The sequence below is a fragment of the Hypomesus nipponensis genome, chromosome 27 (genome assembly GCF_054491055.1).
Source record: "Hypomesus nipponensis isolate SF chromosome 27, ASM5449105v1, whole genome shotgun sequence".
NCBI classification, from domain to species: domain Eukaryota; kingdom Metazoa; phylum Chordata; class Actinopteri; order Osmeriformes; family Osmeridae; genus Hypomesus; species Hypomesus nipponensis.
The window spans coordinates 1402782-1429090 of NC_140387.1; the positions used below are offsets into that span (position 1 = coordinate 1402782).

General features: G+C 53.8%; 1 long non-coding RNA gene across 2 annotated transcripts; it reads left to right on the plus strand.

The window, feature by feature from the left end:
* The first annotated feature begins 506 nt into the window (after positions 1–506).
* Positions 507–26284, plus strand: LOC146220280 (uncharacterized). Of its 2 annotated transcripts, none has more exons than XR_014750952.1 (3): positions 507–806; positions 17566–17712; positions 26239–26284. It is a non-coding gene; the product is annotated as an uncharacterized LOC146220280 (long non-coding RNA). The 2 variants fall into 2 exon arrangements; XR_014750951.1 differs by lacking the exon at positions 26239–26284 and adding an exon at positions 23391–23418.
* Positions 26285–26309: the final 25 nt, after the last annotated feature.

Genomic DNA, 26309 nt, shown 5'->3' on the forward strand with positions numbered 1-26309 from the left:
CTGACGAGCTGTGAGGAGAATTTTACCATATCGCCTGTTTGTCAAAGCGGCTGACTGACTTTCCCCTGTCTGCTGACAGCTAGCTAGCCTAGTCATTAGCCAATTCCCCAGGATGTTGTCAGAGAGCCAGAGTTTAGTGTGGCACTGTTAGCCCTACAGCAGGCCCCTGGTTATCTGATGCAAATTCTTCCAAAAGAAAATGAATGGGAAAAATCAACAGATTCTGAGTAATTGCGTCTAATAAAAAATGCATAGGGCTGGTGGTAGCGTCGTACTTTAGTTATCTCTCATTACTCGACCCGTGATAAAGTGAAAGCCCTCCGCCAACGGAGTAGACTGTCTGCGGTAACGAATAACGAATCCTGCATACACAGTCGTATTTGCAGCCGCTGCAGTGGTTTGCTACTGAGAAGAAATATCGTTAGCAGTTGTTGCAGCCATTAATTTCCCCTCGTTCAAATAAAAATACGCATAAAAAAACACGCATTTGAAGTATCGATGTTTTAATCATGGTTTAAATGTAATTCACATATGTATATTAAATATGTCCTTTTACAACCCACTATGAACATGGAATAGCGTCCTTTCTGTTTGTATAGACTTATTTACGGCATCTCTTTGCATAGCCTAGCTTCTTTGCTTGTTGAAGTTGGATCTCTGACCTTTTCTCGAGTTTTCAGAAGCAACTCCGATCTCTACTCTGGTGTGGAAAACGGCCGTATGGAGTGCGGTATAGCCTGTATGACAGCACCTTCACCGTAACGGCGGAGGTCACGAAATCCACCCTCCGCCACACGGCAAACCAGGTGAGGTTGACATAAGTTTTACACCAACTGCTCTGTGATATCACTTGGGTATGGAGTTTGAGTGTGTGCTGTAAGCGTGGTCTGGCGAGGCAAAGGAAGGCGAGAGAGGAGAACGGAAGACTTGGCTGGTCATCCTAGAGACCTCTGTGAAAGGTCGGGCCTGTAGATTTGCCCTTCAGACCGGTAGCTGTGGAGACTAGCCCTGGCTCCAAAGTTTTCTGAAGCTACTTTCCCGCTGAAACAAGTAAGTCGGCTGCGAGCCTGAGTGTTAACGAGCCGCTCTCCACAGCAGCAGGAGTAGATTCCCTGCTGTATGCGTCAAGCACAGAAAACTGCCAAACGAATTAAACTCGACTCATTCACAAGCCCCGTTAAGGGAACCAAACACGTCGAAGATAGATTTCTCCCAAATTTAAGCGACCTTTCGAGAGCTGGGTTTCAGGGAGAGCGTCGATAATTTGGAAAAACAAAACCGCCTTATTTTTTTTATATTTTTGTCTTCCCCCTCCGGTTGCTGCTGGAGACCACGGCATATTGTTGACGTCAAAAGCGCGCTCACCAACACGCCTGACGTTGACTCACCTGGGACTCACCTGATGCCCACCTGCACAGGTCCTGGTGGAACAGGGGGGGTGCAGCCCTGGTGTTAATAGATACGAGCCATTCTGACCCTTTCCAAAGAGCAGACTCTGTCACCATTACCAGGACGGGGGGTTGCTGTGTCCCCACGCGCTTCTCCGCGACAGGACGCTCCACCCCCAAACCTGTGTCCCCACTGCGCTGCTCCGCGACAGGACGCTCCACCCCCAAACCTGTGTCCCCACTGCGCTGCTCCGCGACAGGACCCTCCACCCCCAAACCTGTGTCCCCACTGCGCTGCTCCGCGACAGGACCCTCCACCCCCAAACCTGTGTCCCCACTGCGCTGCTCCGCGACAGGACCCTCCACCCCCAAACCTGTGTCCCCACTGCGCTGCTCCGCGACAGGACCCTCCACCCCCAAACCTGTGTCCCCACCGCGCTGCTCCGTGACAGGACCCTCGCCTTCAGGGAGCGCCCGCGGACGATGCAGCTTTTGTACTAGAAAACACACACAGATAATGATTAGCTTATTAGCGTTGGGGTGACTAATTACCTAATTGTACTGTCAAAGGGGGCAAATGGAAGGAGGAGGGGGGGGCTTGCTTGAGGGTGAGTTGGGATGGGGGTGTGTGGCAGGGCTGGGAGGTCTCTCCTCTCTCTAGACTTGACTGTGTGTGTTGACTGTGTGTGTGTGTTGACTGAGGGGGGTTGGGGGGGGTGGTGACACAGCCCTCCTCTCTGTCCCCCCGGCCTCTCCCCAGCCTGCTGTTCCCGTCGCCATGACATCTGCTCCCCCCCCCCCCCCCCCTCAAGCTCCGATGGAAGACCGTGTCCCCACTCTCACATCTCTCCCCCCTTCCACCTCCCTCTCACCCCCCTTCCACCTCCCTCTCTCCTCCTCTCCCCCTCCCTCTCTCCTCTTTTCCCCTCTTCCTCTCCCTCTCCCTCTCTCCCCTCCCTCTCTCCCCTCCCTCTCCCTCTCTCCCCTCCCTCTCCCTCTCTCCCCTCCCTCTCCCTCTCTCCCCTCCCTCTCCCCCTCTCTCTCCTCCCGCTGCAGATGTTGTGGTCCCTGTGTCCTTACCGTGCGTCGAGCGCCCGCTCCGTTTGATGTGTGATGAAACGGAATGGAGCGAGCCGCTCAGGGCCTCTGGGAGAGGGGGGAGGAGGGGGAGGAGAGATGTGGGTGTATGGTGTGTGTATCGGGGATGGGGAGGTGGTGGGGTGTAAGGAGGTGATGGGACAGGGGAAGGTGTGTGTGTGTGTGTGTGTGTGTGTGTTTGTGTGTGTGGGGGGGGGAGACTAGGTTGAGGGGAAAGTGAAACAGGCTCATTATAATATCAATAAAAAGCTCTGGGCTCAGAGATCAGGGCTGGGGCAGTGGACACCACAGGTCAGAGTCTCCACGGAGACATGGGAGAGAAGAGGAGCTGCCCAGCGCTGTCTCCACTTTCCTCCATCCTCCCCTCTCCTCCCTCTCCTTCTCTCCTCCCTCCTCCTCTCCTCCCTCTCCTCTCCTGTCTTCCTCCTACTCCTCTTCCTCTCCTCAGTGTGGTCATTCCCGTTGAGTAGGTAAGGAAAAGAACAGTGTTAATGATGATGATTATCATTACCATTTAGCTCGGGCAACCACACACCACACACACACCACACACACACCACACACCACACACACACACAAAGTTGTACGTGGAGGATGAGTGTGATGAAGTGCCTGGGGACCTAGTGAAGCGATGTGTAGGTTAGCTGTTAAAGATCAAAGCGAAAAACAAAGACAGATTTCAAACAGGCGCACATATCTCGGCAACAAACCCTCATCTCCTCTGATAATACTTAGATCTATAAATGTTTCTTTTTTTTTTTCTTTTTTTATTATTTATTTTTGAAATTATTCATTCGCCATCGTAATTTGGGCCTAACAAGCACTTGAGGGAGGCGGGTTTTTTGAGCGTGTCTTCCCCCAATTTCTTTTTTTCTCTCTCCGCGCTGCCTGATACACAGAGCTCTGGGATGCTGGGGCACTATTAGAGAGAATATCTTTTATTTGCTGCTAATGAATGATATGCATGATGCCATCTCCTTTTTTTCTTGTGTAGTTTCCGGGGGTAACTGCGACAATCGGGGCAGGAGCTGGAGAATTGGACTTGTTTTATTTTCAAAGCTTTGTTCGGTTAACCCTCTTTCTGGCTCCTTCACCAGGAGCGTTAGGTTGTTGTTGTGACTTTTAACACACTTCCAATGCAAATGTGGCGTGGTGGCTCGTTTGACGTGGATCCTGAGTACTTTATCTGACATCCCTCCCAGAGTGGTGATGGAATGCGCTTTGTCTTTGTTGTTCTGGATAATTGAATACTTCAGGTAAATGAGTACATGGGATTCGACTGTCTCTTGCAGCTGCCTGAATAAATTAACGAGCGCTACGCAGAGAAATATCTGATCTGTAACCCACATGACTGTTCCAGTGTCTGCAGCAACACTGTAGTGTTATATAAGGGCCGATCCCTCTGCCTTTTAGCCTGACAGGACCAGGGCAGACACTCAGGACTAGGGAACTGACCTCTGACCCCTGCCCCCCTTCCTGGATCCTGCTGTCCTCCTCCTCACACCCTCACCTCCTCACCCCTGCTGCGCCTCACTCACACCCTCGACTGACATGTCTCCCTCTCTCTCTCTCTCTCTCTCTCTCTCACAGACACACACACACACACACACACACACCGACAATACACAAACACACACACGCTGCAGTGTCTGCGGCTGCAAACTCAGTGTTAAAACAGAAAGGCCCATCAGTACTGGAGGTAAAATGTGTGCTAATGACCTCCCTGCTGACTGTAGAGGCCTGCTCCCAGGGTGTGAGGTGTGCTGTGCTGTGTGATGTGTGTGGACCCGGGGCCCAGGCTTTGAAGCTGTTTTCCCTGCCATCTCTGAGTAAATAGGGTGCTTTAGAGAAGCAGCACTGCCTCCCGGTGGAAGGCCCAGCCGGAGAGGTGTGTCAGGAATGTTTGAGCAGCCGTGACAGAGCTGCTGTTTCCCCCTCGCTGACGGCCATGCCAGAGGCTGCACACAGCTCCTGTTCTGCTGCTTGCTTTGGACCCTGGGTGTAGGGGTGGATGGAGGGAGGGGTGGATGGAGGGACGGGTGGAGGGGTGGATGGAGGGAGGGGTGGATGGAGGGACGGGTGGAGGGGTGGATGGAGGGACGGGTGGAGGGGTGGATGGAGGGACAGGTGGAGGGGTAGATGGAGGGAGGGGTGGATGGAGGGAGGGGTGGATGGAGGGACAGGTGGAGGGGTGGATGGAGGGACAGGTGGAGGGGTGGATGGAGGGACAGGTGGAGGGGTAGATGGAGGGAGGGGTGGATGGAGGGAGGGGTGGAGGGGTGGATGGAGGGACAGATGGAGGGGTGGATGGTCGCTGCAGAGGAACGCCCACCTCTCTACAGAGGAATGCCCCCTCACCCCTCTCTGCAGAGGAATGCCCCCTCGTTGCAAAGGAACGCCCCCTCTCTGCAGAGGAACGCCCCCTCACCCCTCTCTGCAGAGGAACGCCCCCTCGCCCCTCTATGCAGAGGAACGTGGCTGAATCTTAGCGTCTTTGTTTGTACCCTGGCAGCTTGTTGCTCCCGCGCTCCAGCGGCTGTGAGGAGGGCTGGAGGCCCCCCGGGGGGCCCTCCGTCTGTCAGCCCCCCTCACAGCCGCTGAGGCAGGGCCTGCCCAAGGCAAGACCACAGGCACGGCCTCCCCCAAGCCCCCAGCCTCCCCAAGCCCATTAGAGCTCCCCTTCTTCCCAGGAAGGCCCGTCCCTGCCTCGCCCCAGCCCCCACAGCCCCCGCAGCCCCCACAGCCCCCGCAGCCCCCTCCCCCCAGCCCTTTGCTCCAGGATACCTCCTCTCTGTCCCTGTCTTCTACCTGGGAATACCTATGTTGTTGTTCAAAACACGTGCTGTTGCTGGTTGGGGGGCAAACCTCTTGTATTTTTGGGATTGTGTGTGTGTTGGAGTGTGTGTGTGTGTGTTGTGGGGGAGGGGTAGGTGGAGGTGGTTCTTGTCCTCAGGCTACAGGGTTTGAGATGGGCTCTATCTTGGGCTACAGGGTTTGAGATGGGCTCTATCTTGGGCTCGGCTGAAGTCAAAGGGTATTTTTAGGGAACCAATCCCAAGAAGGAGGTTTTCCAGCTCTCTGCGTTGATGTGCTGTGACTGTCCTGCTGTGGCTCGTCAGGTCCTGGTGAGCTCAACACACTAGTACCCTGTTCTCCTCCCTCCTCTCCTCCTCCCTCCTCTCCTCTCCTCCTCTCCTCCCCCTTCCTCTCCTCTCCTCCCCCTCTCCCCCCTCCTCTCCTCTCCTCCTCTCCTCCCCCTTCCTCTCCTCTCCTCCCCCAACCTCTCCTCTCCTCCCCCCTTCTCCTTTCCCCTCCTCCACGACTCTCCTCCTCTCCCCTCCTTTCTCTTCTGCTTTTAGAAATACCAAGAGAGCAAGTGTACGTTCAACCCCAGTTGTGGCAATTTGTGAACGTGAGGCACGCAGTAATGCTTCAATTTATAATTAATCACGTCTGATTTGCGTGATTGCCGTAAACTTGGGGAATCAAAATGTAGGGGGCTTGGTGTGGTGTGTGGGGGGTGCAGATTTATTTTTACATTAAATATTAAGAATCTTTGATAGACGGTTAAAGCGAGATGAATCCATCTCTTTGAATATTGATATTAAAATAATCGAAAATGCAGTTTGATTAGGAGCACCGCTGGATTCCGCTGGTCAGTTCTTCATCTCACTTCTGCTCTCATTCATCTCTCCATCACTGCGAGTCCTCCTCATGTCTCTCTGCTTGGGGTTCAGTAGAGCAATTAGCCGTGGAGATCTTAACGAGTCGGTCATTAGTTCTAATTAGGAAGCGCTTAATTGTGATGCATTAAAAGGCGAGGCCCATCAGGTTGAAGGATGGTGTCGTCGCCTGTACAGCCGACTGGAAGCAGCTGTTGACTTTCCTGAGAGGGTCATGCTGTAAACACACACCAGGAGGGGGAGAGGAGGAGGAGGAGGGGGAGAGGGAGGAACAAGGGGGGAGGGACTGGGGGGGAGAGAGAAAGAGCAACATGATCAGAATCAGAATCAGCTTTATTGTACACATACAAGGAATTAGACTCCTGGTTTTACACATAACTGAGCCTCTGTTCTGCAGACACTGACCTGCATGTTTTGGACATCTGGCAACATCTCCAGACGCCTTCAACTCTGGCTGTTAGCTGTGCTGAGGAGGAGGAGATGGTGCTGTTTGCTGTGCTGAGGAGGAGGAGATGGTGCTGTTAGCTGTGCTGAGGAGGAGGAGATGGTGCTGTTTGCTGTGCTGAGGAGGAGGAGGGAGATGGTGCTGTTAGCTGTGCTGAGGAGGAGGAGATGGTGCTGTTTGCTGTGCTGAGGAGGAGGAGATGGTGCTGTTAGCTGTGCTGAGGAGGAGGAGGGAGATGGTGCTGTTAGCTGTGCTGAGGAGGAGGAGGGAGATGGTGCTGTTAGCTGTGCTGAGGAGGAGGAGGGAGATGGTGCTGTTTGCTGTGCTGAGGAGGAGGAGATGGTGCTGTTAGCTGTGCTGAGGAGGAGGAGATGGTGCTGTTTGCTGTGCTGAGGAGGAGGAGGGAGATGGTGCTGTTAGCTGTGCTGAGGAGGAGGAGATGGTGCTGTTAGCTGTGCTGAGGAGGAGGAGATGGTGCTGTTAGCTGTGCTGAGGAGGAGGAGATGGTGCTGTTAGCTGTGCTGAGGAGGAGGAGGGAGATGGTGCTGTTAGCTGTGCTGAGGAGGAGGAGATGGTGCTGTTAGCTGTGCTGAGGAGGAGGAGGGAGATGGTGCTGTTTGCTGTGCTGAGGAGGAGGAGATGGTGCTGTTTGCTGTGCTGAGGAGGAGGAGGAGATGGTGCTGTTAGCTGTGCTGAGGGGGAGGAGGGAGATGGTGTTGTTAGCTGTGCTGAGGAGGAGGAGATGGTGCTGTTTGCTGTGCTGAGGAGGAGGAGGAAATGGTGCTGTTAGCTGTGCTGAGGAGGAGGAGGGAGATGGTGTTGTTAGCTGTGCTGAGGAGGAGGAGATGGTGCTGTTTGCTGTGCTGAGGAGGAGGAGATGGTGCTGTTTGCTGTGCTGAGGAGGAGGAGATGGTGCTGTTTGCTGTGCTGAGGAGGAGGAGGGAGATGGTGCTGTTAGCTGTGCTGAGGAGGAGGAGGGAGATGGTGCTGTTTGCTGTGCTGAGGAGGAGGAGATGGTGCTGTTAGCTGTGCTGGAGAGGAGGAGATGGTGCTGTTAGCTGTGCTGAGGAGGAGGAGGGAGATGGTGCTGTTAGCTGTGCTGAAGAGGAGGAGATGGTGCTGTTAGCTGTGCAGAGGAGGAGGGAGATGGTGCTGTTAGCTGTGCTGAGGAGGAGGAGGAGATGGTGCTGTTAGCTGTGCTGAAGAGGAGGAGATGGTGCTGTTAGCTGTGCTGAGGAGGAGGAGGGAGATGGTGCTGTTAGCTGTGGGGCTCAGAGACTGAACTCCTACCTGAGCTATGAGCCTTTCAGCTCACTTTGCAGTCTGTCTCAGGTGAGCCATGGTGACAGCAGAAAGCGTCAAACTAAGAAATGAACTGTGGCAGTTTACAGGGTGACAGTTCACATGATGACAGCTCACAGGGTGACTCGTGGCTGGAAGGGGAATATGACAAATAGATGTGAAAGGATGAAATGGGTTCCCCAGACCATTGTGTTTTCCCTTCACCTTTTACGACATATTTATCTCCATGTCACTCTCCATCTGTCTCTTTGGTAGTGTGTGTTTGTGTGCGTAAACGCTGGTTTACGTGTTTGTTTGTGTGTCTGTGTGTTATTTTGTGACACATTCGCTCTGTCCCTATGCATTTTTTATGTCACAATGTCACTTTCATCAACTGCTGCTATCAATCGGCTAATTTCTTTGATCCCCCCCCCCCCCCACCACCTCGTGTGAGTGTGTTTGTGTATTTTGTGCTAAATTGCAGCATCCCTCATGAATAGAGTTTGTGTTTTTTGAAAAGGCCACGGTATATATTTCCTTTGTTGCTCTGTGCTGTCCTACATTAGGAATCAGACGGTATTCCCCAGGCTGCAGAGCGGTTCAGAGGCCCTGCTAATTGGCTGTAATCTCCTTCTTATACTTGAAAGGCAGCTCGCCTTCAGACTCACAGTTTACTAGCAATTAATGCGAGGAACACCAGTAGCACTGGTCCTCACCGGCTTGTGTTTCCTGTGATCCTGGACGGACTGTCCTTAGGCCTGCTCTCTCTCTCTCTCTGTCTCTGTCTCTCTGTCTCTCTGTCTCTCTCTCTGTCTCTCTCTCTTCTCTCTCTTCGGCTTAGCACCCCAGCGTGGGCTCCCCAGCAGGGTCTGCGGGGTACGACGGGAGGCTGATGAGGGGGCAGATGAGAGGTGGTGGTGGGGGGGGGGGGGGTGGTCGGAGTCTTGAAGTGTCCGTGGGGACGGTGGGTTTGGGAGAGCTGGGGCCTCCTCCTTGTCGTTGATGAAATAATAATGCTCCGAGTTGGCGAGGCTGAAATTTGCACATGAAAATCCCTATCCCTTCGCGCTGCTCGCGTCTAATGTACCGCCGATGACAATCCCTGCCTCTTACAGTTTATATGCAAATGACTCCCCTCCATTTCCTTTGAGAGACGCCCAGGCAAGAGGGAGGAGAGAGGGAGGAAGAGGAGAGAGGAAGGAAGAACGATGAAGACCAAGACAGAGAGGGGCTTTTTTGTTGTGTTTTGTTTATGTTTGTCTTGTTTATTTTTAAAAGGGTTTTTAAAAGATGATAATATATTTTAATTTTTCCCTTTGTTTTTCCTGAAAGGAGATGAATATATGCAGATTCTCTGAAGAATTTGATGTGTGGGAATTTGCCTTTGTATTTAATTGGAACATATCGCTGTGCTAAAAATGAAAAAGAAAGAAACAGAGATGTCGAATAATGATTCTTTTTTTTTTTGTCTTTCAACCAAACAAGTCTCATCCTCTCCTCCTGTTCTTTCTCCCCATCCTCTCCTCCTCTCCTCTCCCTTCCTGGTCTCTCCCCTCATCCTCTCATCCTCTCCTCCTCTCCTCCCATCCCTCTGTCTGCCTGAGTTCTGAGGCCTGCTACTCACAGAGCAGTGAGTCTGGGACAGGATGGAGCGAGGAATGATGGAGGAGGAGAGATGGAGGAGAAATGGAGGGATGGAGGAGGAAGAGAGATGGAGGGATGAAGAAGGAGGAGAGATGGAGGGATGGAGGAGAAATGGAGGGATGGAGGAGGAAGAGAGATGGAGGGATGATGGAAGAGGAGGGATGGAGGAGTTAAAAACCACATGGGCATCATGTGGGTCGGTTCTCCTCCGTCACAGATGGTTAGCTGAAGCAAACTCGGGTGTGCTCCCTGGAGAGCTGCAGCCCAGCCTGCCAATCACAGCCCGGCTCTGGACCCTCCTGAGCAACACTCGCCTTGAGCAACTTCTAATTAATTTAATAAACATCCCACTGAGATGGTGTGGCTTAGAGCCACACCACCAAACCCCTCACCCCTCCACCACCACCCCCCTCCCCCTTCCCTCACCCCTCCACCACCACCCCAATCCCCCTGCCCTCCCTCCCCTCACCCCTCCGCCCCCGCCCCCTCCTCACCTCAGCCTGACAACAGCCAGGAACTAATTAGAGGTGCTGCTACCCAAATCTGGAGGAGGAGCAGAAAGTTAAAAACTCTTTCTCACCCACAGACACACACACACACACACACACACAGTCCCTACACATGCATGTGTTGGACTGGCCTGAAATCTTTGAAATGAACTTCTTCATCCGACCATAAACCTGTCTTGTGTTTATTACGATTCTGTGGGCGGTGGATTGTTAGCCAGCGACACAGAGCGCAGAACATTATGAAAATAATAACGACCTCCAGAGCAGGGTGGGAGGATGCTGCCCTGGCTGCTTGTGCTGGACCGGGGTGTCGACGGGGGTCATTAGTCAGGGAGATTCCCCTCTCAGCTGATGACTGTCTGGAGCAGAGGAACAGAGGAAGGGCTGGACGTAGCTGCATGCTAACAATCACATCTAGACAGACAGGGCAGGATGTAGCGGTATGCTAACAATCACATCTAGATCTGTTTGTGGATGGTGTGTTGGTGTGTGTCTGTGTGGATGGATGCGGGTGTGTGTGTGGATGTCTGTTTGTGTGCTGCATGGTGTGTGTGTGGATGTCTGTTTGTGTGCTGCATGGTGTGTGTGTGGATGTCTGTTAGTGTGCTGCATGGTGTGTGTGTGGATGTCTGTTTGTGTGCTGCATGGTGTGTGTGTGGATGTCTGTTAGTGTGCTGCATGGTGTGTGTGTGGATGTCTGTTTGTGTGCTGCATGGTGTGTGTGTGGATGTCTGTTTGTGTGCTGCATGGTGTGTGTGTGGATGTCTGTTTGTGTGCTGCATGGTGTGTGTGTGGATGTCTGTTTGTGTGCTGCATGGTGTGTGTGTGGATGTCTGTTTGTGTCATCTGCAGTTCTTTTTCTCCTTTCGCTCCCCAGTCTTTGTCCTTTCCTCTCTCCCTCCTCTCTCCCTCCTTTCTCCCTCCTCTGTCATCCCTCCTTCCTGGATAGTCTTGTTTTCCTGCTCCATACCCCCCCCCCCCCCTCCCGTCTCTCTCTCTTCCTCTCTCTTCTATTTCTCACTGTATCACTCCATATATTCATGAATTCCTGTTTGTGATGAAAACTTATGCATGAAAACAGAGGGTGGAGAAAGCCAACACTGAGAGGTTGACGGAGGTTCGTCTTGTCTGAGCGCAGAGCTGTGGAGGCAGGGAGCTGTGGAGGCAGGGAGCTGTGGAGGCAGGGAGCTGTGGAGGCAGGGAGCTGTGGAGGCAGGGAGCTGTGGAGGCAGGGAGCTGTGGAGGCAGGGAGCTGTGGAGGCAGGGCGTCTCGGGGGACAGACCATCCAGAGACCCTCCTTTCAATCTCCTCCATCTTCCATCCTCTTTAGTTCTCTCTCTCTGTCCCTCTCTCTCTCTGTCTCTGTCTCTCTGTCTCTGTCTTTCCGCCCCCACCACTTCCTCCCCCATCTTCCTCTAACCCTCTCGTTTCCCTACCTTGCTCCCCCTCTCTCCTCACTCTCTCCTTTCTTCTCTCCTCCTTCTCTCTCTTTCCCTCGCTGTGTCAAAGCCAGTTACAGGCAGAAGAGCACTCCCTCTTAAATAATTCAAAAGTTGATTAATGGAGTCACAGGGGTATAATTAAGCAGGGGAGAGACACTGGCTAGTCTAACCAGTACAGTGCTTAGGGGAATTAGAGAGCAGGGTTATTGAGGAAATAGAGAATACCGGTAGCCTGGCATAAAAACCTGGTGTTTGAGGGCTCGGTGGGGAGGGGGAGGAAGAAGGGGGGCAGTGGGGGGAGGAAGAAGGGGGGTGGAGGGGGGAGGAAGAGGGGGGAGGAAGAAGGGGGGTGGAGGGGGGAGGAAGAGGGGGGAGGAGGGGGGGGGGATTGGGGCGTAGGGGGGAGGAGGGAGGAAGAAGAGGGGGAGGATGGGGGCGTAGGGGGGAGGAGGGGGGAAGAAGAGGGGGGGGAGGGGGAAGAGGAGGAGGGGGAAGAGGAGGAGGGGGGGGTACCTTTTCTGAGGCTGTGTGGTGTGCGAGGCCGCCTCTCCAGGAGTAGAGAGTCTGGGTTTGTTTGATGTGGAAATTGGACAGTTTGAATCCGTCTCCTTTAATTTTTCACAACTTACAGTTCTCCCCCTGGGTGCACACATCTCTTATAGAAAATAAATTAGTTTTTTTATTTTATTTTTGCCCTCATCGTTTCAGTTAAAACCGTCTCTTTCTTTCTCCTTGGATGTTATCTCCTCACCCCCTCATTTATGCGCTTTTCTCCCAGCCTCCCCTGGAACATTTTCACCCTGTGTTTGTCGTGCAGTCAGTCATCAGCCCAGCTAACTTCCCTGTCGCTGTCTCTGAGGCATGTTTTGTATTCTGAAAGAGACGTGTTTTCCTCCGCCAGACCGCTCTTCAAAACAAAACAAACACAACAATAGAACTCCTCGCTTCAGACATCAGTGTTTGTTGTGGCCCTGCCTCGCCTGTTCAGATTCGACTCAGAGAAGCTAGCAACACGTCACTGCCTGCTACACCCCGAGTTGAGATTTAGCTTTTTTTTTGCGGTGGGGGGGGGGGGGGGGGGGTTCTGTGTTACTAAGCATAAGTTATCGGTGAGTTTTTGGTTTGTTTGTTCTCACACTCATCCGGGGGAACGCTCTGTTCCCTTTTTGCCGCCCTCTTCTTCTTCTGTGGTGTTTCATTGCTGGGACGTTAGATTGCTTCCTGTCTTGGTCTGAGTGCTGTTTTCTCAGGGAGAATTGGCGAGCCGTAGCCAAACATGGCGTCCAAATCCGTCCCACACCTTGACTCCTGTGCCGTGTGAAAGCCTGTCGCCTCTCATTTACCCCTTTCTGTTCTTTCAATTTTCTCTCATCTCTCTCCCAGATGTTGCACCCAGTGTCAAAAAGGATCTCCCCCCCACCTTATCACGCCCCCCCACCCCACCCCATCACACCCCACCCCCCCAGCCCACCCTCCTTCCTTAAAAAGAAAACACGTACCCCAAAAGAAAGAAACACATTCTTCTGTTTGTACAAACTGATAGAGACACTTTGAAATTCAATTCCTTTTTCTCTTTCATGCCGCCAGACGCCGTGAAGCAGATGATCCGCGGGTGGGAGAGGCGAGGCCCGTGCTCCCCTTTCAATCCACCTCACGTCACTTGATTGTCAGAGAGAGATGTTTCTCTCCGTCTTTAATCCAATCCTCCCTCCCTCGCCCTCTCCCCCTCTCCCTCCCTCTCTCTCCCCCTCCCTCCCCCCTCCCTCTCATAGCCTTTGATAATTATGCATTCATTATTATCTAGTGCTCGTGCACTACATAATTAGCTGGTCGTTTTCGTCCTGTGGTTTTAGGAGTGCACGGCCTATACAGGACAGTCTTGGTGTTGTGGACACACCTGACCACCAGGGGGCGCTGCAGATAGCAGGAGATTCCCCCCCCCCCCTCCTCCCTCTTGTTGATTTATTTATCTGTGTCTGGATTAAAGCTTGTACACCTGATAAAGGGGATGTCAGAAGCACTGACAGCTACAGAGGCAGCAGAGTTTGTGCGATGTGGTCGCCATGCCGGCAGAAACAAGGAGAGTCAGAGGCGCCTTTGAAGTCTTGACAGACGCGAGGTTCTGAACATCCCCTTAATCTCGCCTTCCCCCCTCGCCGAGGCGGGCGAGGCGTCGTGCAGAGCGCGCTCCGTTCGGCTTATTCTCTTAATGACACAAACCATTCAGCGGCCGCGCATGATAGCATCTCATCTGCCGTAAGCGGCGGCGGCTTTTTGCCGTCGCTCCGGCACCCTCGCCGCGAAGCCCCCGCTGAAGACAAGACACACATCAGTGGCCAGGGAACACACACACACGCCGCTTCCTGGACGCTGTGTGTGTGTGTGTGTGTGTGTAGTGTTCTCGCTGTTTGATGGTACCTGGTTGTTACTGTAAACTCACCAAAAGCCTATGCCTGACATGATTGTGTTGATATGAGATTAGTGGAGATGTGATTGCTGCCGTACATGCGTACAGGCTTGTTTGGTGTTTTGACTGTTCTTCCGACGACCCTTGAACCGCGAGCCCTCCCTCACATGCCCTCATCTACCAGCTCAGACTCACTCCTCCACGGTTTGATAATTGCGTTTCCTTGAAGACGAAGGAGGAGAACATGTTTACCAATACATGGTTCGTTCCTGGTGCTCTTGAGAGTAAGCAGTGTGTAAACCCCACATCTACGAGAAAGCCTAACCCTTCTCTCTCTCTCTCTCTCTCTCTCTCTCTCTCTCTCTCTCTCTCTCTCTCTCTCTCTCTCTCTCTCTCTCTCTCTCCATCCCTCCCTGTCCCTCTCTCCATCCCTCCCTCCAATCTCCCCACAGTTTTTGTATGTGTGTGTGCGTGTATTAAGTGCATGTGGGTGTGCATGTGTGTGTCTGTGTGTTTATGTGTGTGTGTGAGGGAGCAGGCTGGGGAGAAGGTGGAGGAATATTTCTTTATCTGAGAGAGGGGATGATGAAGCGAGGTGCTCTCTCTCTCTCTCTCTCTCTCTCTCTCTCTCTCTCTCTCTCTCTCTCTCTCTCTCTCTCTCTCTCTCTCTCTCTCTCTCTCTCTCTCTCTCTCTCTCTCTCTCTCTCTCTCTCTCTCTCTCTCTCTCTCTCTCTCTCTCTCTCTCTCTCTCTCTCTCTCTCTCTCTCTCTCTCTCTCTCTCTCTCTCTCTCTCTCTCTCTCTCTCTCTCTCTCTCTCTCTCTCTCTCTCTCTCTCTCTCTCTCTCTCTCTCTCTCTCTCTCTCTCTCTCTCTCTCTCTCTCTGGAGGAGACGAATAGTGGAGAAGGTGGAGAGGAGGAGATTGGAAGGAGACGGGAGGAGGAGGTGTTTGTGGAGGTGCATGGCGGCTGGGCAGGAGAGGGCGTCGGGGTTAATGACTCCATTACTGGGTGGCTCAGCCAGGAGCTGTTTAAACAGGCCCAGTCAGCAGGGGATTAGGCCTCATTACTCCTGCTAAAGCTACGCCAGCGACCCTTCCCCACCGCCTCTTACCTCGGGTTTGTTAGACGTGCCAGAGAATATTCATCCACAGAGAGAGGGAGAGAGAGGGGAGAGGGGAGCTGGTAGTAGAGAGAGGTAGAGAGGGGGGAGAGGGGAGCTGGTAGTAGAGAGAGGTAGAGAGAGAGGTAGAGAGGGGAGCCGGAGACAGAGAGAGGCAGAGAAAGAGAGGTAGAGAGAGGGGTAGAGAGGAACCAGAGAGAGAAACCAGTAGAGGAGGAAGAGGCTACACAGACAGAGATCTGGAGGCTTAACTCTGGAGGATCTGTTGCATCATCACCTGAGCTCTAGCAAGGCTACAATTATCCCCCAAATACCCTAGCGTAGCTAGATTAGCATCTCTCGACTCCGATTACCCCCCATTGAAGCCAACCACCCCCCCTCCCTCCCGCCCCCCCCCCTCCTCTTCCTCTCCTCCACCAGGTATCCGATGGCACCAGGTGATAATGACAGGGCTCTCATTTTCAGGAAGGACAGCCAGTTGAAATGAGGTCGACGTTGGCAGCGAGCAGGTCTAACTGACCGTACAGATGCACTGCAGTGAACTTCCACATCCCTCAAGGTTTAAGTAGAATTACTGCATGTTCCTGACTTGTCTGCCTTTTGAGTTCGACTATTTTAACTTTTATAAAATGTACTTTAGCATTGAGGTGTTGTATTGTGGTCAGATGGCTGAGGGGGGTCAGATGGCTGAGCGGTTAGGGAGTCGGGCTATTAATCAGAAGGTTGTCAGTTTGATTCCCGGCCGTGCCAAATGACGTGTCTCTGGGTAAGGCACTTCACCCTACTTGCCTTGGGGGAATGTCCCTGTACTTACTGTAAGTCGCTCTGGATAAGAGGGTCTGCTAAATGACTAAATGTAAAATGTATTGTATCTTGGGTGTCGTTGGCAACAGGTAGATGCATCGTGTTTGTGTTTGTGCGAGCAGACCACTCCTGCTTTTGCTCCGTACAAGGTCTGATCCAGACACTTCAAACAAATAGTTTCAAGTTTTGTCGGGACCAAGACACATCAAAAGCTGAAAGAGTGAATTATAAATGTCTGGTGTGTGAGGCAGGACTGTTTCGGAGGAAGAAGAGTTCATGGAGGAAGTATCAGCTGCAGTTTGAGGATCTGAACAAACAAGTTTCAAGTCGATTCCTCGTTGACTGCGTCTCCCCTGGTCTGGAACTGAGCCCTAAAAAATACAATTTTAACTCAAGACATACACACACACACACACACACACAGTCACGCAGGTCTCCAGAGGGGCAGTCAAACGGCGTCGATAAAAATTCCTCATGTCACATGAGGAAAAACGCAGACCCCACAAACTATGTGATTTAAGCTCAAATCCAGAACAGAGCTTCCATTATATAATTGAGGATGAAAATCAATGGAGGCAGCTGGGTGTGTCTGCGGAGGCACCACATCCATATTGAGAGCCTGTCGGTTCGATCCCTGTCTGGTTTGGGCTCAGCTTCTCCTCTCTAATCACACGCGGCGCAGGTCGATGCAGCGGCCCAGACAGCAGTGCTCTCCGTCTGAATATGTTAACGCGCTCCTCCGCCCGCCCCGGCCTGTTTACAGGAAGCGCACCTGAGATCCTTGGCCATTTACAGGCCGAGAACAAGGATTATTTTAAAGATAGCCCGAGGTGTGGCGAGGTTCTCTGCTCTGGTGACCTGGGGAGGGGGCGGAGGGTGGGCACGATGTTTATCATATTGATTTTTGTAAGTAGAAACAAGAAGATTTAGAGGAGCTTGACTCTTGAAATTCCCTAGGAGACACACACGCACACACACTGACAAACACAACCCTACACACATACACACATCGATGCACACACACACACACACACACGTATCCTTGCGGTGAGAAACAGGAGAGAGGGTTTGGGCAGGGTGAGCTGCAAAGCTGTGGTATGCTGAGGAATGATGTGCCTCATTGTGAGTCAGAGGAATCATTAAAGCAAGGCGGAGGCAGGTGGAGGCAGGCGGAGGCAGGCGGAGGCAGGCGGAGGCAGGTGGAGGCAGGCGGAGGCAGGAAGGCTTAGTCTCTGGCCCGGCTGAGTCTCTGTCTCCCCTTCTGGCCGCGCATCGCAAACAAACATCATAATATTGGAGCCCTCAAGTCCCTATCCTCTGTGAGCTCTCATTGTCCAGTACTGAAAGAAAAGTCTATCTCTCTATATCTTTCTCTCGCTCACTCTTTTTCTCTTTCTCTCTCTCTCCTGTCTCACCCTCTCTCTCTCACCCGATCTCTCTCTATATCAGTGGAGTCAGATGGCCGAGCGGTTAGGGAGTCGGGCTATTAATCAGAAGGTTGTTGGTTCGATTCCCAATCATGCCAAATGACGTTGTGTCCTTGGGCAAGGCACTTCACCCTACTTGCCTCGGGGGGGGGGGGGGAATGTCCCTGTACTTACTGTCAGTCCCTCTGGATAAGAGCGTCTGCTAAATGACTACATGTCAATCATTGTGTACTCTGCAGCCTCGGTCCGTGTGCCATCCTTGACTACGGACTGCTCTGACCTAACGTCCTCTTCTCTGTCCTGTGATTCTCCCCAGCAGGAGACTGGTGGTCTGTGCTGTCCCAGCCTGGCCCTGGGGCTCCTGGGTCGGCCTCCAGTCACGACGCACCACCCTGCAGCCCTAAACTCCCTGGCCTGAGCTACAGGATGACGGATGACATCACAGACGGGAGGCGGAGCCGCGGTAATTGTCCATTGGAGTGTCCCAAGTATGCCATTAACGAGTCTCTCGCAGTGACGAGGCTAACAGCGAGAGACCTCGTTAGCATGGCATTATCTTAATTGAGCCGGGGCCTGGGGTGTAAACAACCCTAAGATTACCTTACTGACGGATGATGGCAGTGACCCAATGGCAAGCATTTACCCGACAGCTAGATTAATTAACGGCTCTCTAGTTACGCGGGCTTTAAAGGAGATGAATAAGTGAACGTGGTGACTGTGGGGGGGGGGGGGGGGGGTGCGTGGTGCTGTTCCTCAGCGGAGAGGGGGGGGGGGTGGAGAGCGTCCATACAGACTGAGCTCCGGAGGGGATGAGTGCCTGGCGTGAGATCTTCTTACTCATCTCCTTAAGGAGAAAACCGAGCCAGACTCTGGGTTCTGCTGTGAAGAAATCACCACACAAAGTCTCCACTAATACTTTTAATTGTGAATTAATTACAGGTTCGTTTACACGGGAGAAATACTATCGGTGCTGTTTGGAGAATCCTTTGATGGTTCTGAGCCGCTTAGTACTCTGTGGCGTTCGTAACTGCATTATATATATATATTTCTATATATATTTTTAAAGCATATACTGAATATAACCTAAACGCAAATATCCGTACAAACTCTGTGAGGCTACATAGGGGAAAATAAAATAACCGAAACCAGGAAGTAATGGCATGTAGGAGCAGGGGAGGGTATCATCAGGATGAACACACCGCACGCAGCGTTCGTGAGAGCAGAAAGTTGCCACGGCGACACGGAGCGCCAGGCGCATGGGGACGTGAAGCAGGTCAGATCAGCGGCTCTGTTGTCATGCAAAGACACCATGTGACCTCGGAGGATAAAGGAAGAAAAAAGAAACCGCAGAGATAAACTTCCCTCATCAGATAATTAAGGATGCCTTCGCTCCAGTTTCCTCTCCTTTGCATTCGTGTCTGATCAGCTTTCAGACTTATCAGGCAGAGAGGGTACAGGGACTTCCTCTCTGGGGCCGCAGCCCCAGATCCTGGGTGCTACGCCCCAGTCCTAGCCCCAGGCCCAGCCCTGACCAGCCCCAGTCCTAGCCCCAGGCCCAGCCCTGACCAGCCCCAGTTCTAGCCCCAGTCCCAGCCCAAACCAGCCCCAGCCCTCGCACAAACCAGCCCCAGCCCTAGTCCCAGTCCCAGCCCAAACCAGCCCCAGCCCTCGCCCAAACCAGCCCCAGCCCTAGTCCCAGTCCCAGGCCCAGCCCTCGCCCAAACCAGCCCCAGCCCTAGTCCCAGTCCCAGGCCCAGCCCTCGCCCTAACCAGCCCCAGCCCCAGGCCCAGCCCTCGCCCTAACCAGCCCCAGGCCCAGCCCTCGCCCAAGCCTCTACCGCCAATCCTTCCCTTCGCTACTAATACCTACCAACACTAGTCTCACAATGTCTGTCATGAGGGAAATCAAACAGCCGTTCGATTTGACAGCTGAAGCTCAGTTTAGTTTTTGTTTTACTTTCAACTGTAATTCTAAATCTTGACACATTTAATTACAGATTTATAGAGGAATTCCTTTTCAGTCTACTGGAGGAAATTCTTCACACAACAAACCCAGTCTAGTAAAAGCCATCGCTCTGACATTGAAACCAGCAATGTTGCTCCCAACTGGTGTCAGTTTAGTGTCATGTTGTGAAACGATCATCGCTATAATTAATAAGAAATGCCCATTTAAAAAGTACCTCATTTGCTTCCTATCTCAAATAAAATGCATGAAAGGGCATCCAGTCAGTGCACTGTGATTAACTGTGCAAATCATCAGTGTTTATAATGACAGACGGATATTTTTTTCCCACTCCAAACAATTGGCATTCATTCCATTCCCCCCCCCCCCCCGCCCCAAGAGATCTGCCCTCCCTCCCCTTGTCACAAACTTCTCCAACACCTGTCACAATGACAAAGTTGTGTATCCAGTCCAGCCCTCCTCGTGCCTCCCTCTCTGGTCAGCGGCCCCCTCCCTGCCCCCCTCCCTGCCCCCCCTCCCTGCCCTCTCCTCCCTGCCCCCCCCCTGCCCCCCCCTCCCTGCCCTCCCCTCCCTGCCCCCCCCCTCCCTGCCCCCCCCCTCCTTGCCCTCCCCTCCCTGCCCTCCCCTCCCTGCCCTCCCCTCCCTGCCCTCCCCTCCCCTCCCTGCCCTGTATCCAGTCCAGCCCTCCTCGTGCCTCCCTCTCTGGTCAGCGGCCCCCTCCCTGCCCCCCTCCCTGCCCCCCCTCCCTGCCCTCTCCTCCCTGCCCCCCCCCTGCCCCCCCCTCCCTGCCCTCCCCTCCCTGCCCCCCCCCTCCCTGCCCCCCCCCTCCTTGCCCTCCCCTCCCTGCCCTCCCCTCCCTGCCCTCCCCTCCCTGCCCTCCCCTCCCCTCCCTGCCCTGTATCCAGTCCAGCCCTCCTCGTGCCTCCCTCTCTGGTCAGCGGCCCCCTCCCTGCCCCCCTCCCTGCCCCCCCTCCCTGCCCTCTCCTCCCTGCCCCCCCCCCTGCCCCCCCCTCCCTGCCCTCCCCTCCCTGCCCCCCCCCTCCCTGCCCCCCCCCTCCTTGCCCTCCCCTCCCTGCCCTCCCCTCCCTGCCCTCCCCTCCCTGCCCTCCCCTCCCCTCCCTGCCCTGTATCCAGTCCAGCCCTCCTCGTGCCTCCCTCTCTGGTCAGCGGCCCCCTCCCTGCCCCCCTCCCTGCCCCCCCTCCCTGCCCTCTCCTCCCTGCCCCCCCCCTGCCCCCCCCTCCCTGCCCTCCCCTCCCTGCCCCCCCCCCTCCCTGCCCCCCCCCCTCCTTGCCCTCCCCTCCCTGCCCCCCCCTCCCTGCCCTCCCCTCCCTGCCCTCCCCTCCCCTCCCTGCCCTGTATCCAGTCCAGCCCTCCTCGTGCCTCCCTCTCTGGTCAGCGGCCCCCTCCCTGCCCCCCTCCCTGCCCCCCCTCCCTGCCCTCTCCTCCCTGCCCCCCCCCCTGCCCCCCCCTCCCTGCCCTCCCCTCCCTGCCCCCCCCCTCCCCCCCCTGCCCCCCCCTCCCTGCCCTCCCCTCCCTGCCCCCCCCCTCCCTGCCCCCCCCCTCCTTGCCCTCCCCTCCCTGCCCTCCCCTCCCTGCCCTCCCCTCCCTGCCCTCCCCTCCCTCCTCTCCCTGCCCTCCCCTCCCTGCCCTCCCCTCCCTCCCCTCCCCTCCCTGCCCTCCCCTCCCCTCCCTGCCCTCCCCTCCCTGCCCTCCTCTCCCTGCCCTCCCCTCCCCTCCCTCCCTCCCCTCCCTGCCCTCCCCTCCCCTCCCTGCCCTCCCCTCCCTGCCCTCCCCTCCCCTCCCCTCCCCTCCCCTCCCCTCCCCTCCCCTCCCCTCCCCTCCCCTCCCCTCCCCTCCCCTCCCCTCCCTCCCTCCCCTCCCTGCCCTGCCCTCCCCTCCCTGCCCTCCCCTCCCTGCCCTCCTCTCCCCTCCCTCCCCTCCCTCCCCTCCCCTCCCTGCCCTCCCCTCCCCTCCCTGCCCTCCCCTCCCTGCCCTCCTCTCCCTGCCCTCCCCTCCCCTCCCTCCCCTCCCTGCCCTCCCCTCCCCTCCCTGCCCTCCCCTCCCTGCCCTCCCCTCCCCTCCCCTCCCCTCCCCTCCCCTCCCCTCCCTCCCTCCCCTCCCTGCCCTCCCCTCCCTGCCCTCCCCTCCCTGCCCTCCCCTCCCTGCCCTCCTCTCCCCTCCCTCCCTCCCCTCCCCTCCCCTCCCCTCCCCTCCCCTCCCCTCCCCTCCCCTCCCCTCCCCTCCCCTCCCCTCCCCTCCCCTCCCCTCCCCTCCCCTCCCCTCCCCTCCCCTCCCCTCCCCTCCCCTCCCTCCCTCCCCTCCCCTCCCCTCCCCTCCCCTCCCCTCCCCTCCCCTGCCCTCCCCTCCCCTCCCCTCCCCTCCCCTCCCCTCCCCTCCCCTCCCCGCCCTCCCCTCCCCAACCTCCCCGCCCTCCCCTCCCTCCCCTCCCTCCCCTCCCCTCCCCTCCCCTCCCCTCCCCTCCCCTCCCCTCCCCTCCCCTCCCCTCCCCTCCCCTCCCCTCCCCTCCCCTCCCCTCCCTCCCCTCCCTCCCCTCCCTCCCTCCCTCCCTCCCCTCCCCTCCCTCCCCTCCCCTCCCTCCCCTCCCCTCCCCTCCCCTCCCCTCCCCTCCCCTCCCCTCCCTGCCCTCCCCTCCCTGCCCTCCTCTCCCTGCCCCCCCCTCCCTGCCCCCCCTGCAGGCAGTTTTTAACTACAGTCCACTCTGGCCCCAGCTCTCCTCGCTACAGCCCCAACACGAGCGCAAACAATCAAAGTCTTTGGGAACGTTAAAATATGCATGGCTATCCATGACAGGCAGATAAAACAGAGCAATTAGCCACGTAATCCTAGAACTACGAAAGGACTCATCAGCCTAGCCTGTCCCCTCTCTCTCCCTCCCTCCCTCTCTCTCTACCTCTCTCTCTCTCTACTTCCCTCTCTCTCTCTACCTCTCTCTCTCCCTCCCTCCCTCGCTCGACTCTCTTGCTCTCTATTAGTTAAATGTACTCTGTGTGTCGACTCCCCATCAAATCAAGTAACACTTCCCCTAATTGGCTTATAAATAATACAGGAGGACCCGCATTATAATTTCATCAGTGGTAAACATTGCGGGGGCAGTGGGTAAAGAACCTATCCCTCATTAATTTCTTAATTTGCGGAGATGGAACCAAGGGGAAGTGAGATTGAGAGAAAGGTAGGAAGAGAGATAGAGGACAGAAAGAAAGAAAGGAGAGAAAAAGAGGAGAGAGAGGGAGAGAGAGGGAGAGAGAGAGAGAGAGAGAGAGAGAGAGAGAGAGAGAGAGAGAGAGAGAGAGAGAGAGAGAGAGAGAGAGAGAGAGAGAGAGAGAGAGAGAGAGAGAGAGAGAGAGAGAGAGAGAGAGAGAGAGAGAGAGAGAGAGAGAGAGAGAGAGAGAGAGAGAGAGAGAGAGAGAGAGAGAGAGAGAGAGAGAGAGAGAGAGAGAGAGAGAGAGAGAGAGAGAGAGAGAGAGAGAGAGAGAGAGAGAGAGAGAGAGAGAGAGAGAGAGAGAGGGAAAGAGGGAGATGGGGGATCGAATGAACAGAGGAACATAACATATACACCTCAGGCAGAGAGACAGAGAGAGAGAGAGAGAGAGGGGGGGGGGGAGAGAGAGGAGGGGAGAGAAAGAGAGAGGGGAGGGAGGGAGAAAAGAGAGAGAGGAGGATGGATAGCTGAAGAAGCACTGAGGAGGATGCTACTGTTACTGCTTTTGTTCGTAGACGTCAGATATTCAATCCCAGAGTTTTGTCAGTAGCTCTTGTGAGACACACACACACACACACACACACCACACACACACACACACACACACTTTTTCTCACCAGTGTTGGCCGTTGTTCATTTTTATACCAATTTAATGAATATTTCATAACTAGCAACATAAATATTCATTCTAATGGTTTTCACAGTAGTTATTACGGTATTTCCTTCTTTTTTTAAACAAAAATACTCATTATAAATTCTACATAAGCAACCCCTAAAATAATCTTGTGCGCACACATACTCTAAAAACAGATGGAGATACAAAAACACACTGCCTTGTTCCGGTGTTTGAAATAGCACATTTGGGAAGGCATCATCATGAAATGAATTTATCTCAATTAACCCCATCATTAACAAATGATATTGAGCTATGTTCATGGATGAAACCGCTATTTCCAGATGCCGTGACCTTTGACCTGGCAACGGTGGCTTGAACTTCCTGTATCCTTTGCCAGATACCACAATAAAAGCCCTCCCAAATGCAGTTTAAGAGTTTCTGACGCTGTGAAGTCGAAAGTGTGTGAATCTGACGGGCTCTGATCTCTGAAAGACGACTATTAGAGCGAAATCTCGAATGAGCCCCATTTCCTCCTCTCTCCTCCTCTCTTCTCGCTAAAACCTGCCAATGTAAAAGACACAAAAGGAGCCTTCAGCCTTCAAAAGGAAACGTTAAGCGTTCCTGCTACGAAATCTGGATCTTCATACCTACAGGCAAACGCTCCCAGCTGCTTCTCAACATTGTCACTCCTGCAGGAAGCTGTCAGCTCTCACAGTCCTCACTAATACAGGGACACATCCCTAAAACAAATATCCAGGATCACAGGACGATCTCTGCATTCTCTAGCTCTGCTGACAGAAGGCTACAAACCACGTCAGCCTTGCTGAAACCTTGAACTTGGAAAAACGAGCAAGCTTGTTTGACATCTTCACTGATTCTCATAAAGTGATCTGGGTAGAGCAGTGGTGAAAAAATAATAAAAACGTCTCTCCGTCAATCACCTCGAGTGCACATCATGCAAATCCTATTAGTGTGACAGACATCGGGATGAGAGTCAAACTGTTCTTAGACAAAAGCAGCTCGTTGGCTTGGCGCTCCGCTCTGGGCTGAGTGATCCCAGGGCCCATGTGAAGAATGAGCTTCATTAATGTAGCAGTAAAAGACTGCACCTCCTTTCGCCAGGCCTGTTGTGCTGTTCAGTATTAGTTCCCCTCCAGTGCCCTCGCACTTACAGCAGCAGCTCTAATGATGGACATCCCCTGCTCCCCCCTCCTCCCTCTCCTCCTCCCCCCCTCCTCCTCCCATCAGCCCCGCCCCGGCCCTCGTCTCAGGTCAGTAACCTCGACCCTCCCGGGGGCGAGGCAAGGCGAGCCGACCAGTTAAAACACCATGTCAGCAGTCTCCTGGTGGCGACAGCACAGAAACCAAACACAGACTTCATTAGCTGTGACAAGTTTTTGGGGGGTGTGGGAGGGTGTGGGGGGGAGGGAGTGGTGGGGGGGGGAGGGGGTGGTGGGTGGGTTTCAGTTTAGAATACTTTACCGCCAGAGGAGGGGAGAGTTTCCCCCGGGGGGAAGGAGTATGTGAGCTCCTGCCTGAAGCGACTTCAGAGAGTCGTTCGTCTCCCCAAACGTTTCGCGGGTGTTTATTTTTGGGGTCCAAACGCAGCATCCTTGTTTATTTCAGAATTGAGTGACGTTCCGTTTCTTGTCTGTTTGACTGGTAAACAAACATCACTGGTGAGGGGTGAATATGCCAACTATAAATGGGTTAGAAACCTCATTGAACAGTAAAACAAATAATTGAGTCCATTTTAAAACTATGTTAATTAAATTGGAAAAAGTCAAACGAGAGATTTGACTTGGAACAAGATATCATCCAGTGATATCAAGATATCATCCAGTGAATCAACCAACACATAAAACTAACTTAAGTTATCCTGTGAGACACTGCAGTCAACGAAGTCAGCCGAGGTATTCAGAGCAGTAAACATTAATACTATGGGGTTACAAATTGCGTCTGAGCACTTAACAGAACACAATGGACCACATCATATTCTAAATATAAACAAACAAAAGGAATATATGAACTAAAAGTGTAAGAAAAAAAAATGCCATGAATGTTTTATGGAATGGAGCCATTGACATAAAGGATATAAATATTAAATGCATGGAAAAGAATTCCTCTTTTGAAGTGTTGAGAGAGCAGAGAGACAGAGGAGGAGATGGTAATTACTGCTGGAGATGCTCTTTGACAGTTTATTATATTAAAGAAGGAGGAGGTTCAACCAAACAGCCGACCTCTTTAGCATTTCTGCTCTCCACCTATCCGTGAATAGAACATTCCTACCTGAACAGTGACTTCTGCTTCTACAAACAAGACGATTAGCGAGCACCAAACCCGAGCTGAGGAGCTAATTGAAAGGGTAGCTGACGTGTTAGTTAGCGCCGACGCAAACTAAACCACCCGTGTAGTCCCTTGCACGTCAGGATTCATTCGTCCTGGGGCTTCGACCGGCATCAGGGAGCGATGACAGAGGAAACGTTTCGACAGGGCATTCTCACAGATTTCACGTCTGATAGTTTGGATTCCTGTATTGCTGAAGGAAAGGTGGATTGTGGGTATAAAAAATAAAAAAAACCTAAAGAAACAAGCGCCTCTCATTGAGCGCAGAGGGCTGGAGACCCAGGCCTCATCCGCCCTCCTAGCCTCAGGGCAGGCTATCATCTCCTGTGACACCAGAAGAGCCCTCCCCCATCCGGGGCTGAGCCAGGGGATGAGAGCGGAGTGATGGAGAGACTCGTCCACCAGCCCCTAGTCACCTGATCCAACTCCATCTTTGATCACCGGGCGATGACTTCCATGTCTCCTGGAAAGGGGGATGAGGCAAAAGGAAGGATGGGGAACACATGGAGGAGTGCAGATCTATCCCCCCCGGCCCCTTTGACCCCCCCCCTCCCCCCCCACACACCCCCCCTCCAAAATAAAAAGGGTTAATTGTATTTAACAACATGCTCTGTAACCCCACTTGATTAGAGCATGCCTCCTCTGCCCCTGCTCTCTGTCCCTCATTACTGCTGAATCTCATTAGAGCACAATCCCAGGAGAGATCCCACATCAGTCTTAAACACACTCTCTCGCTCTCTCGTCCCTCCCCCCTCTCTCTGTCACCAGCAGCGGAAGTCTTTATCTAAGAGAATGACTGAGCGGCACTGGATTTATTCTTTTTTCTTCTCTCTTTTTCCACAGAATGGAAATTGTTTTACACTGCCAATTAAAATATGGATACGCTGAGATTTTTTCCACAGAATGCAGTGTGT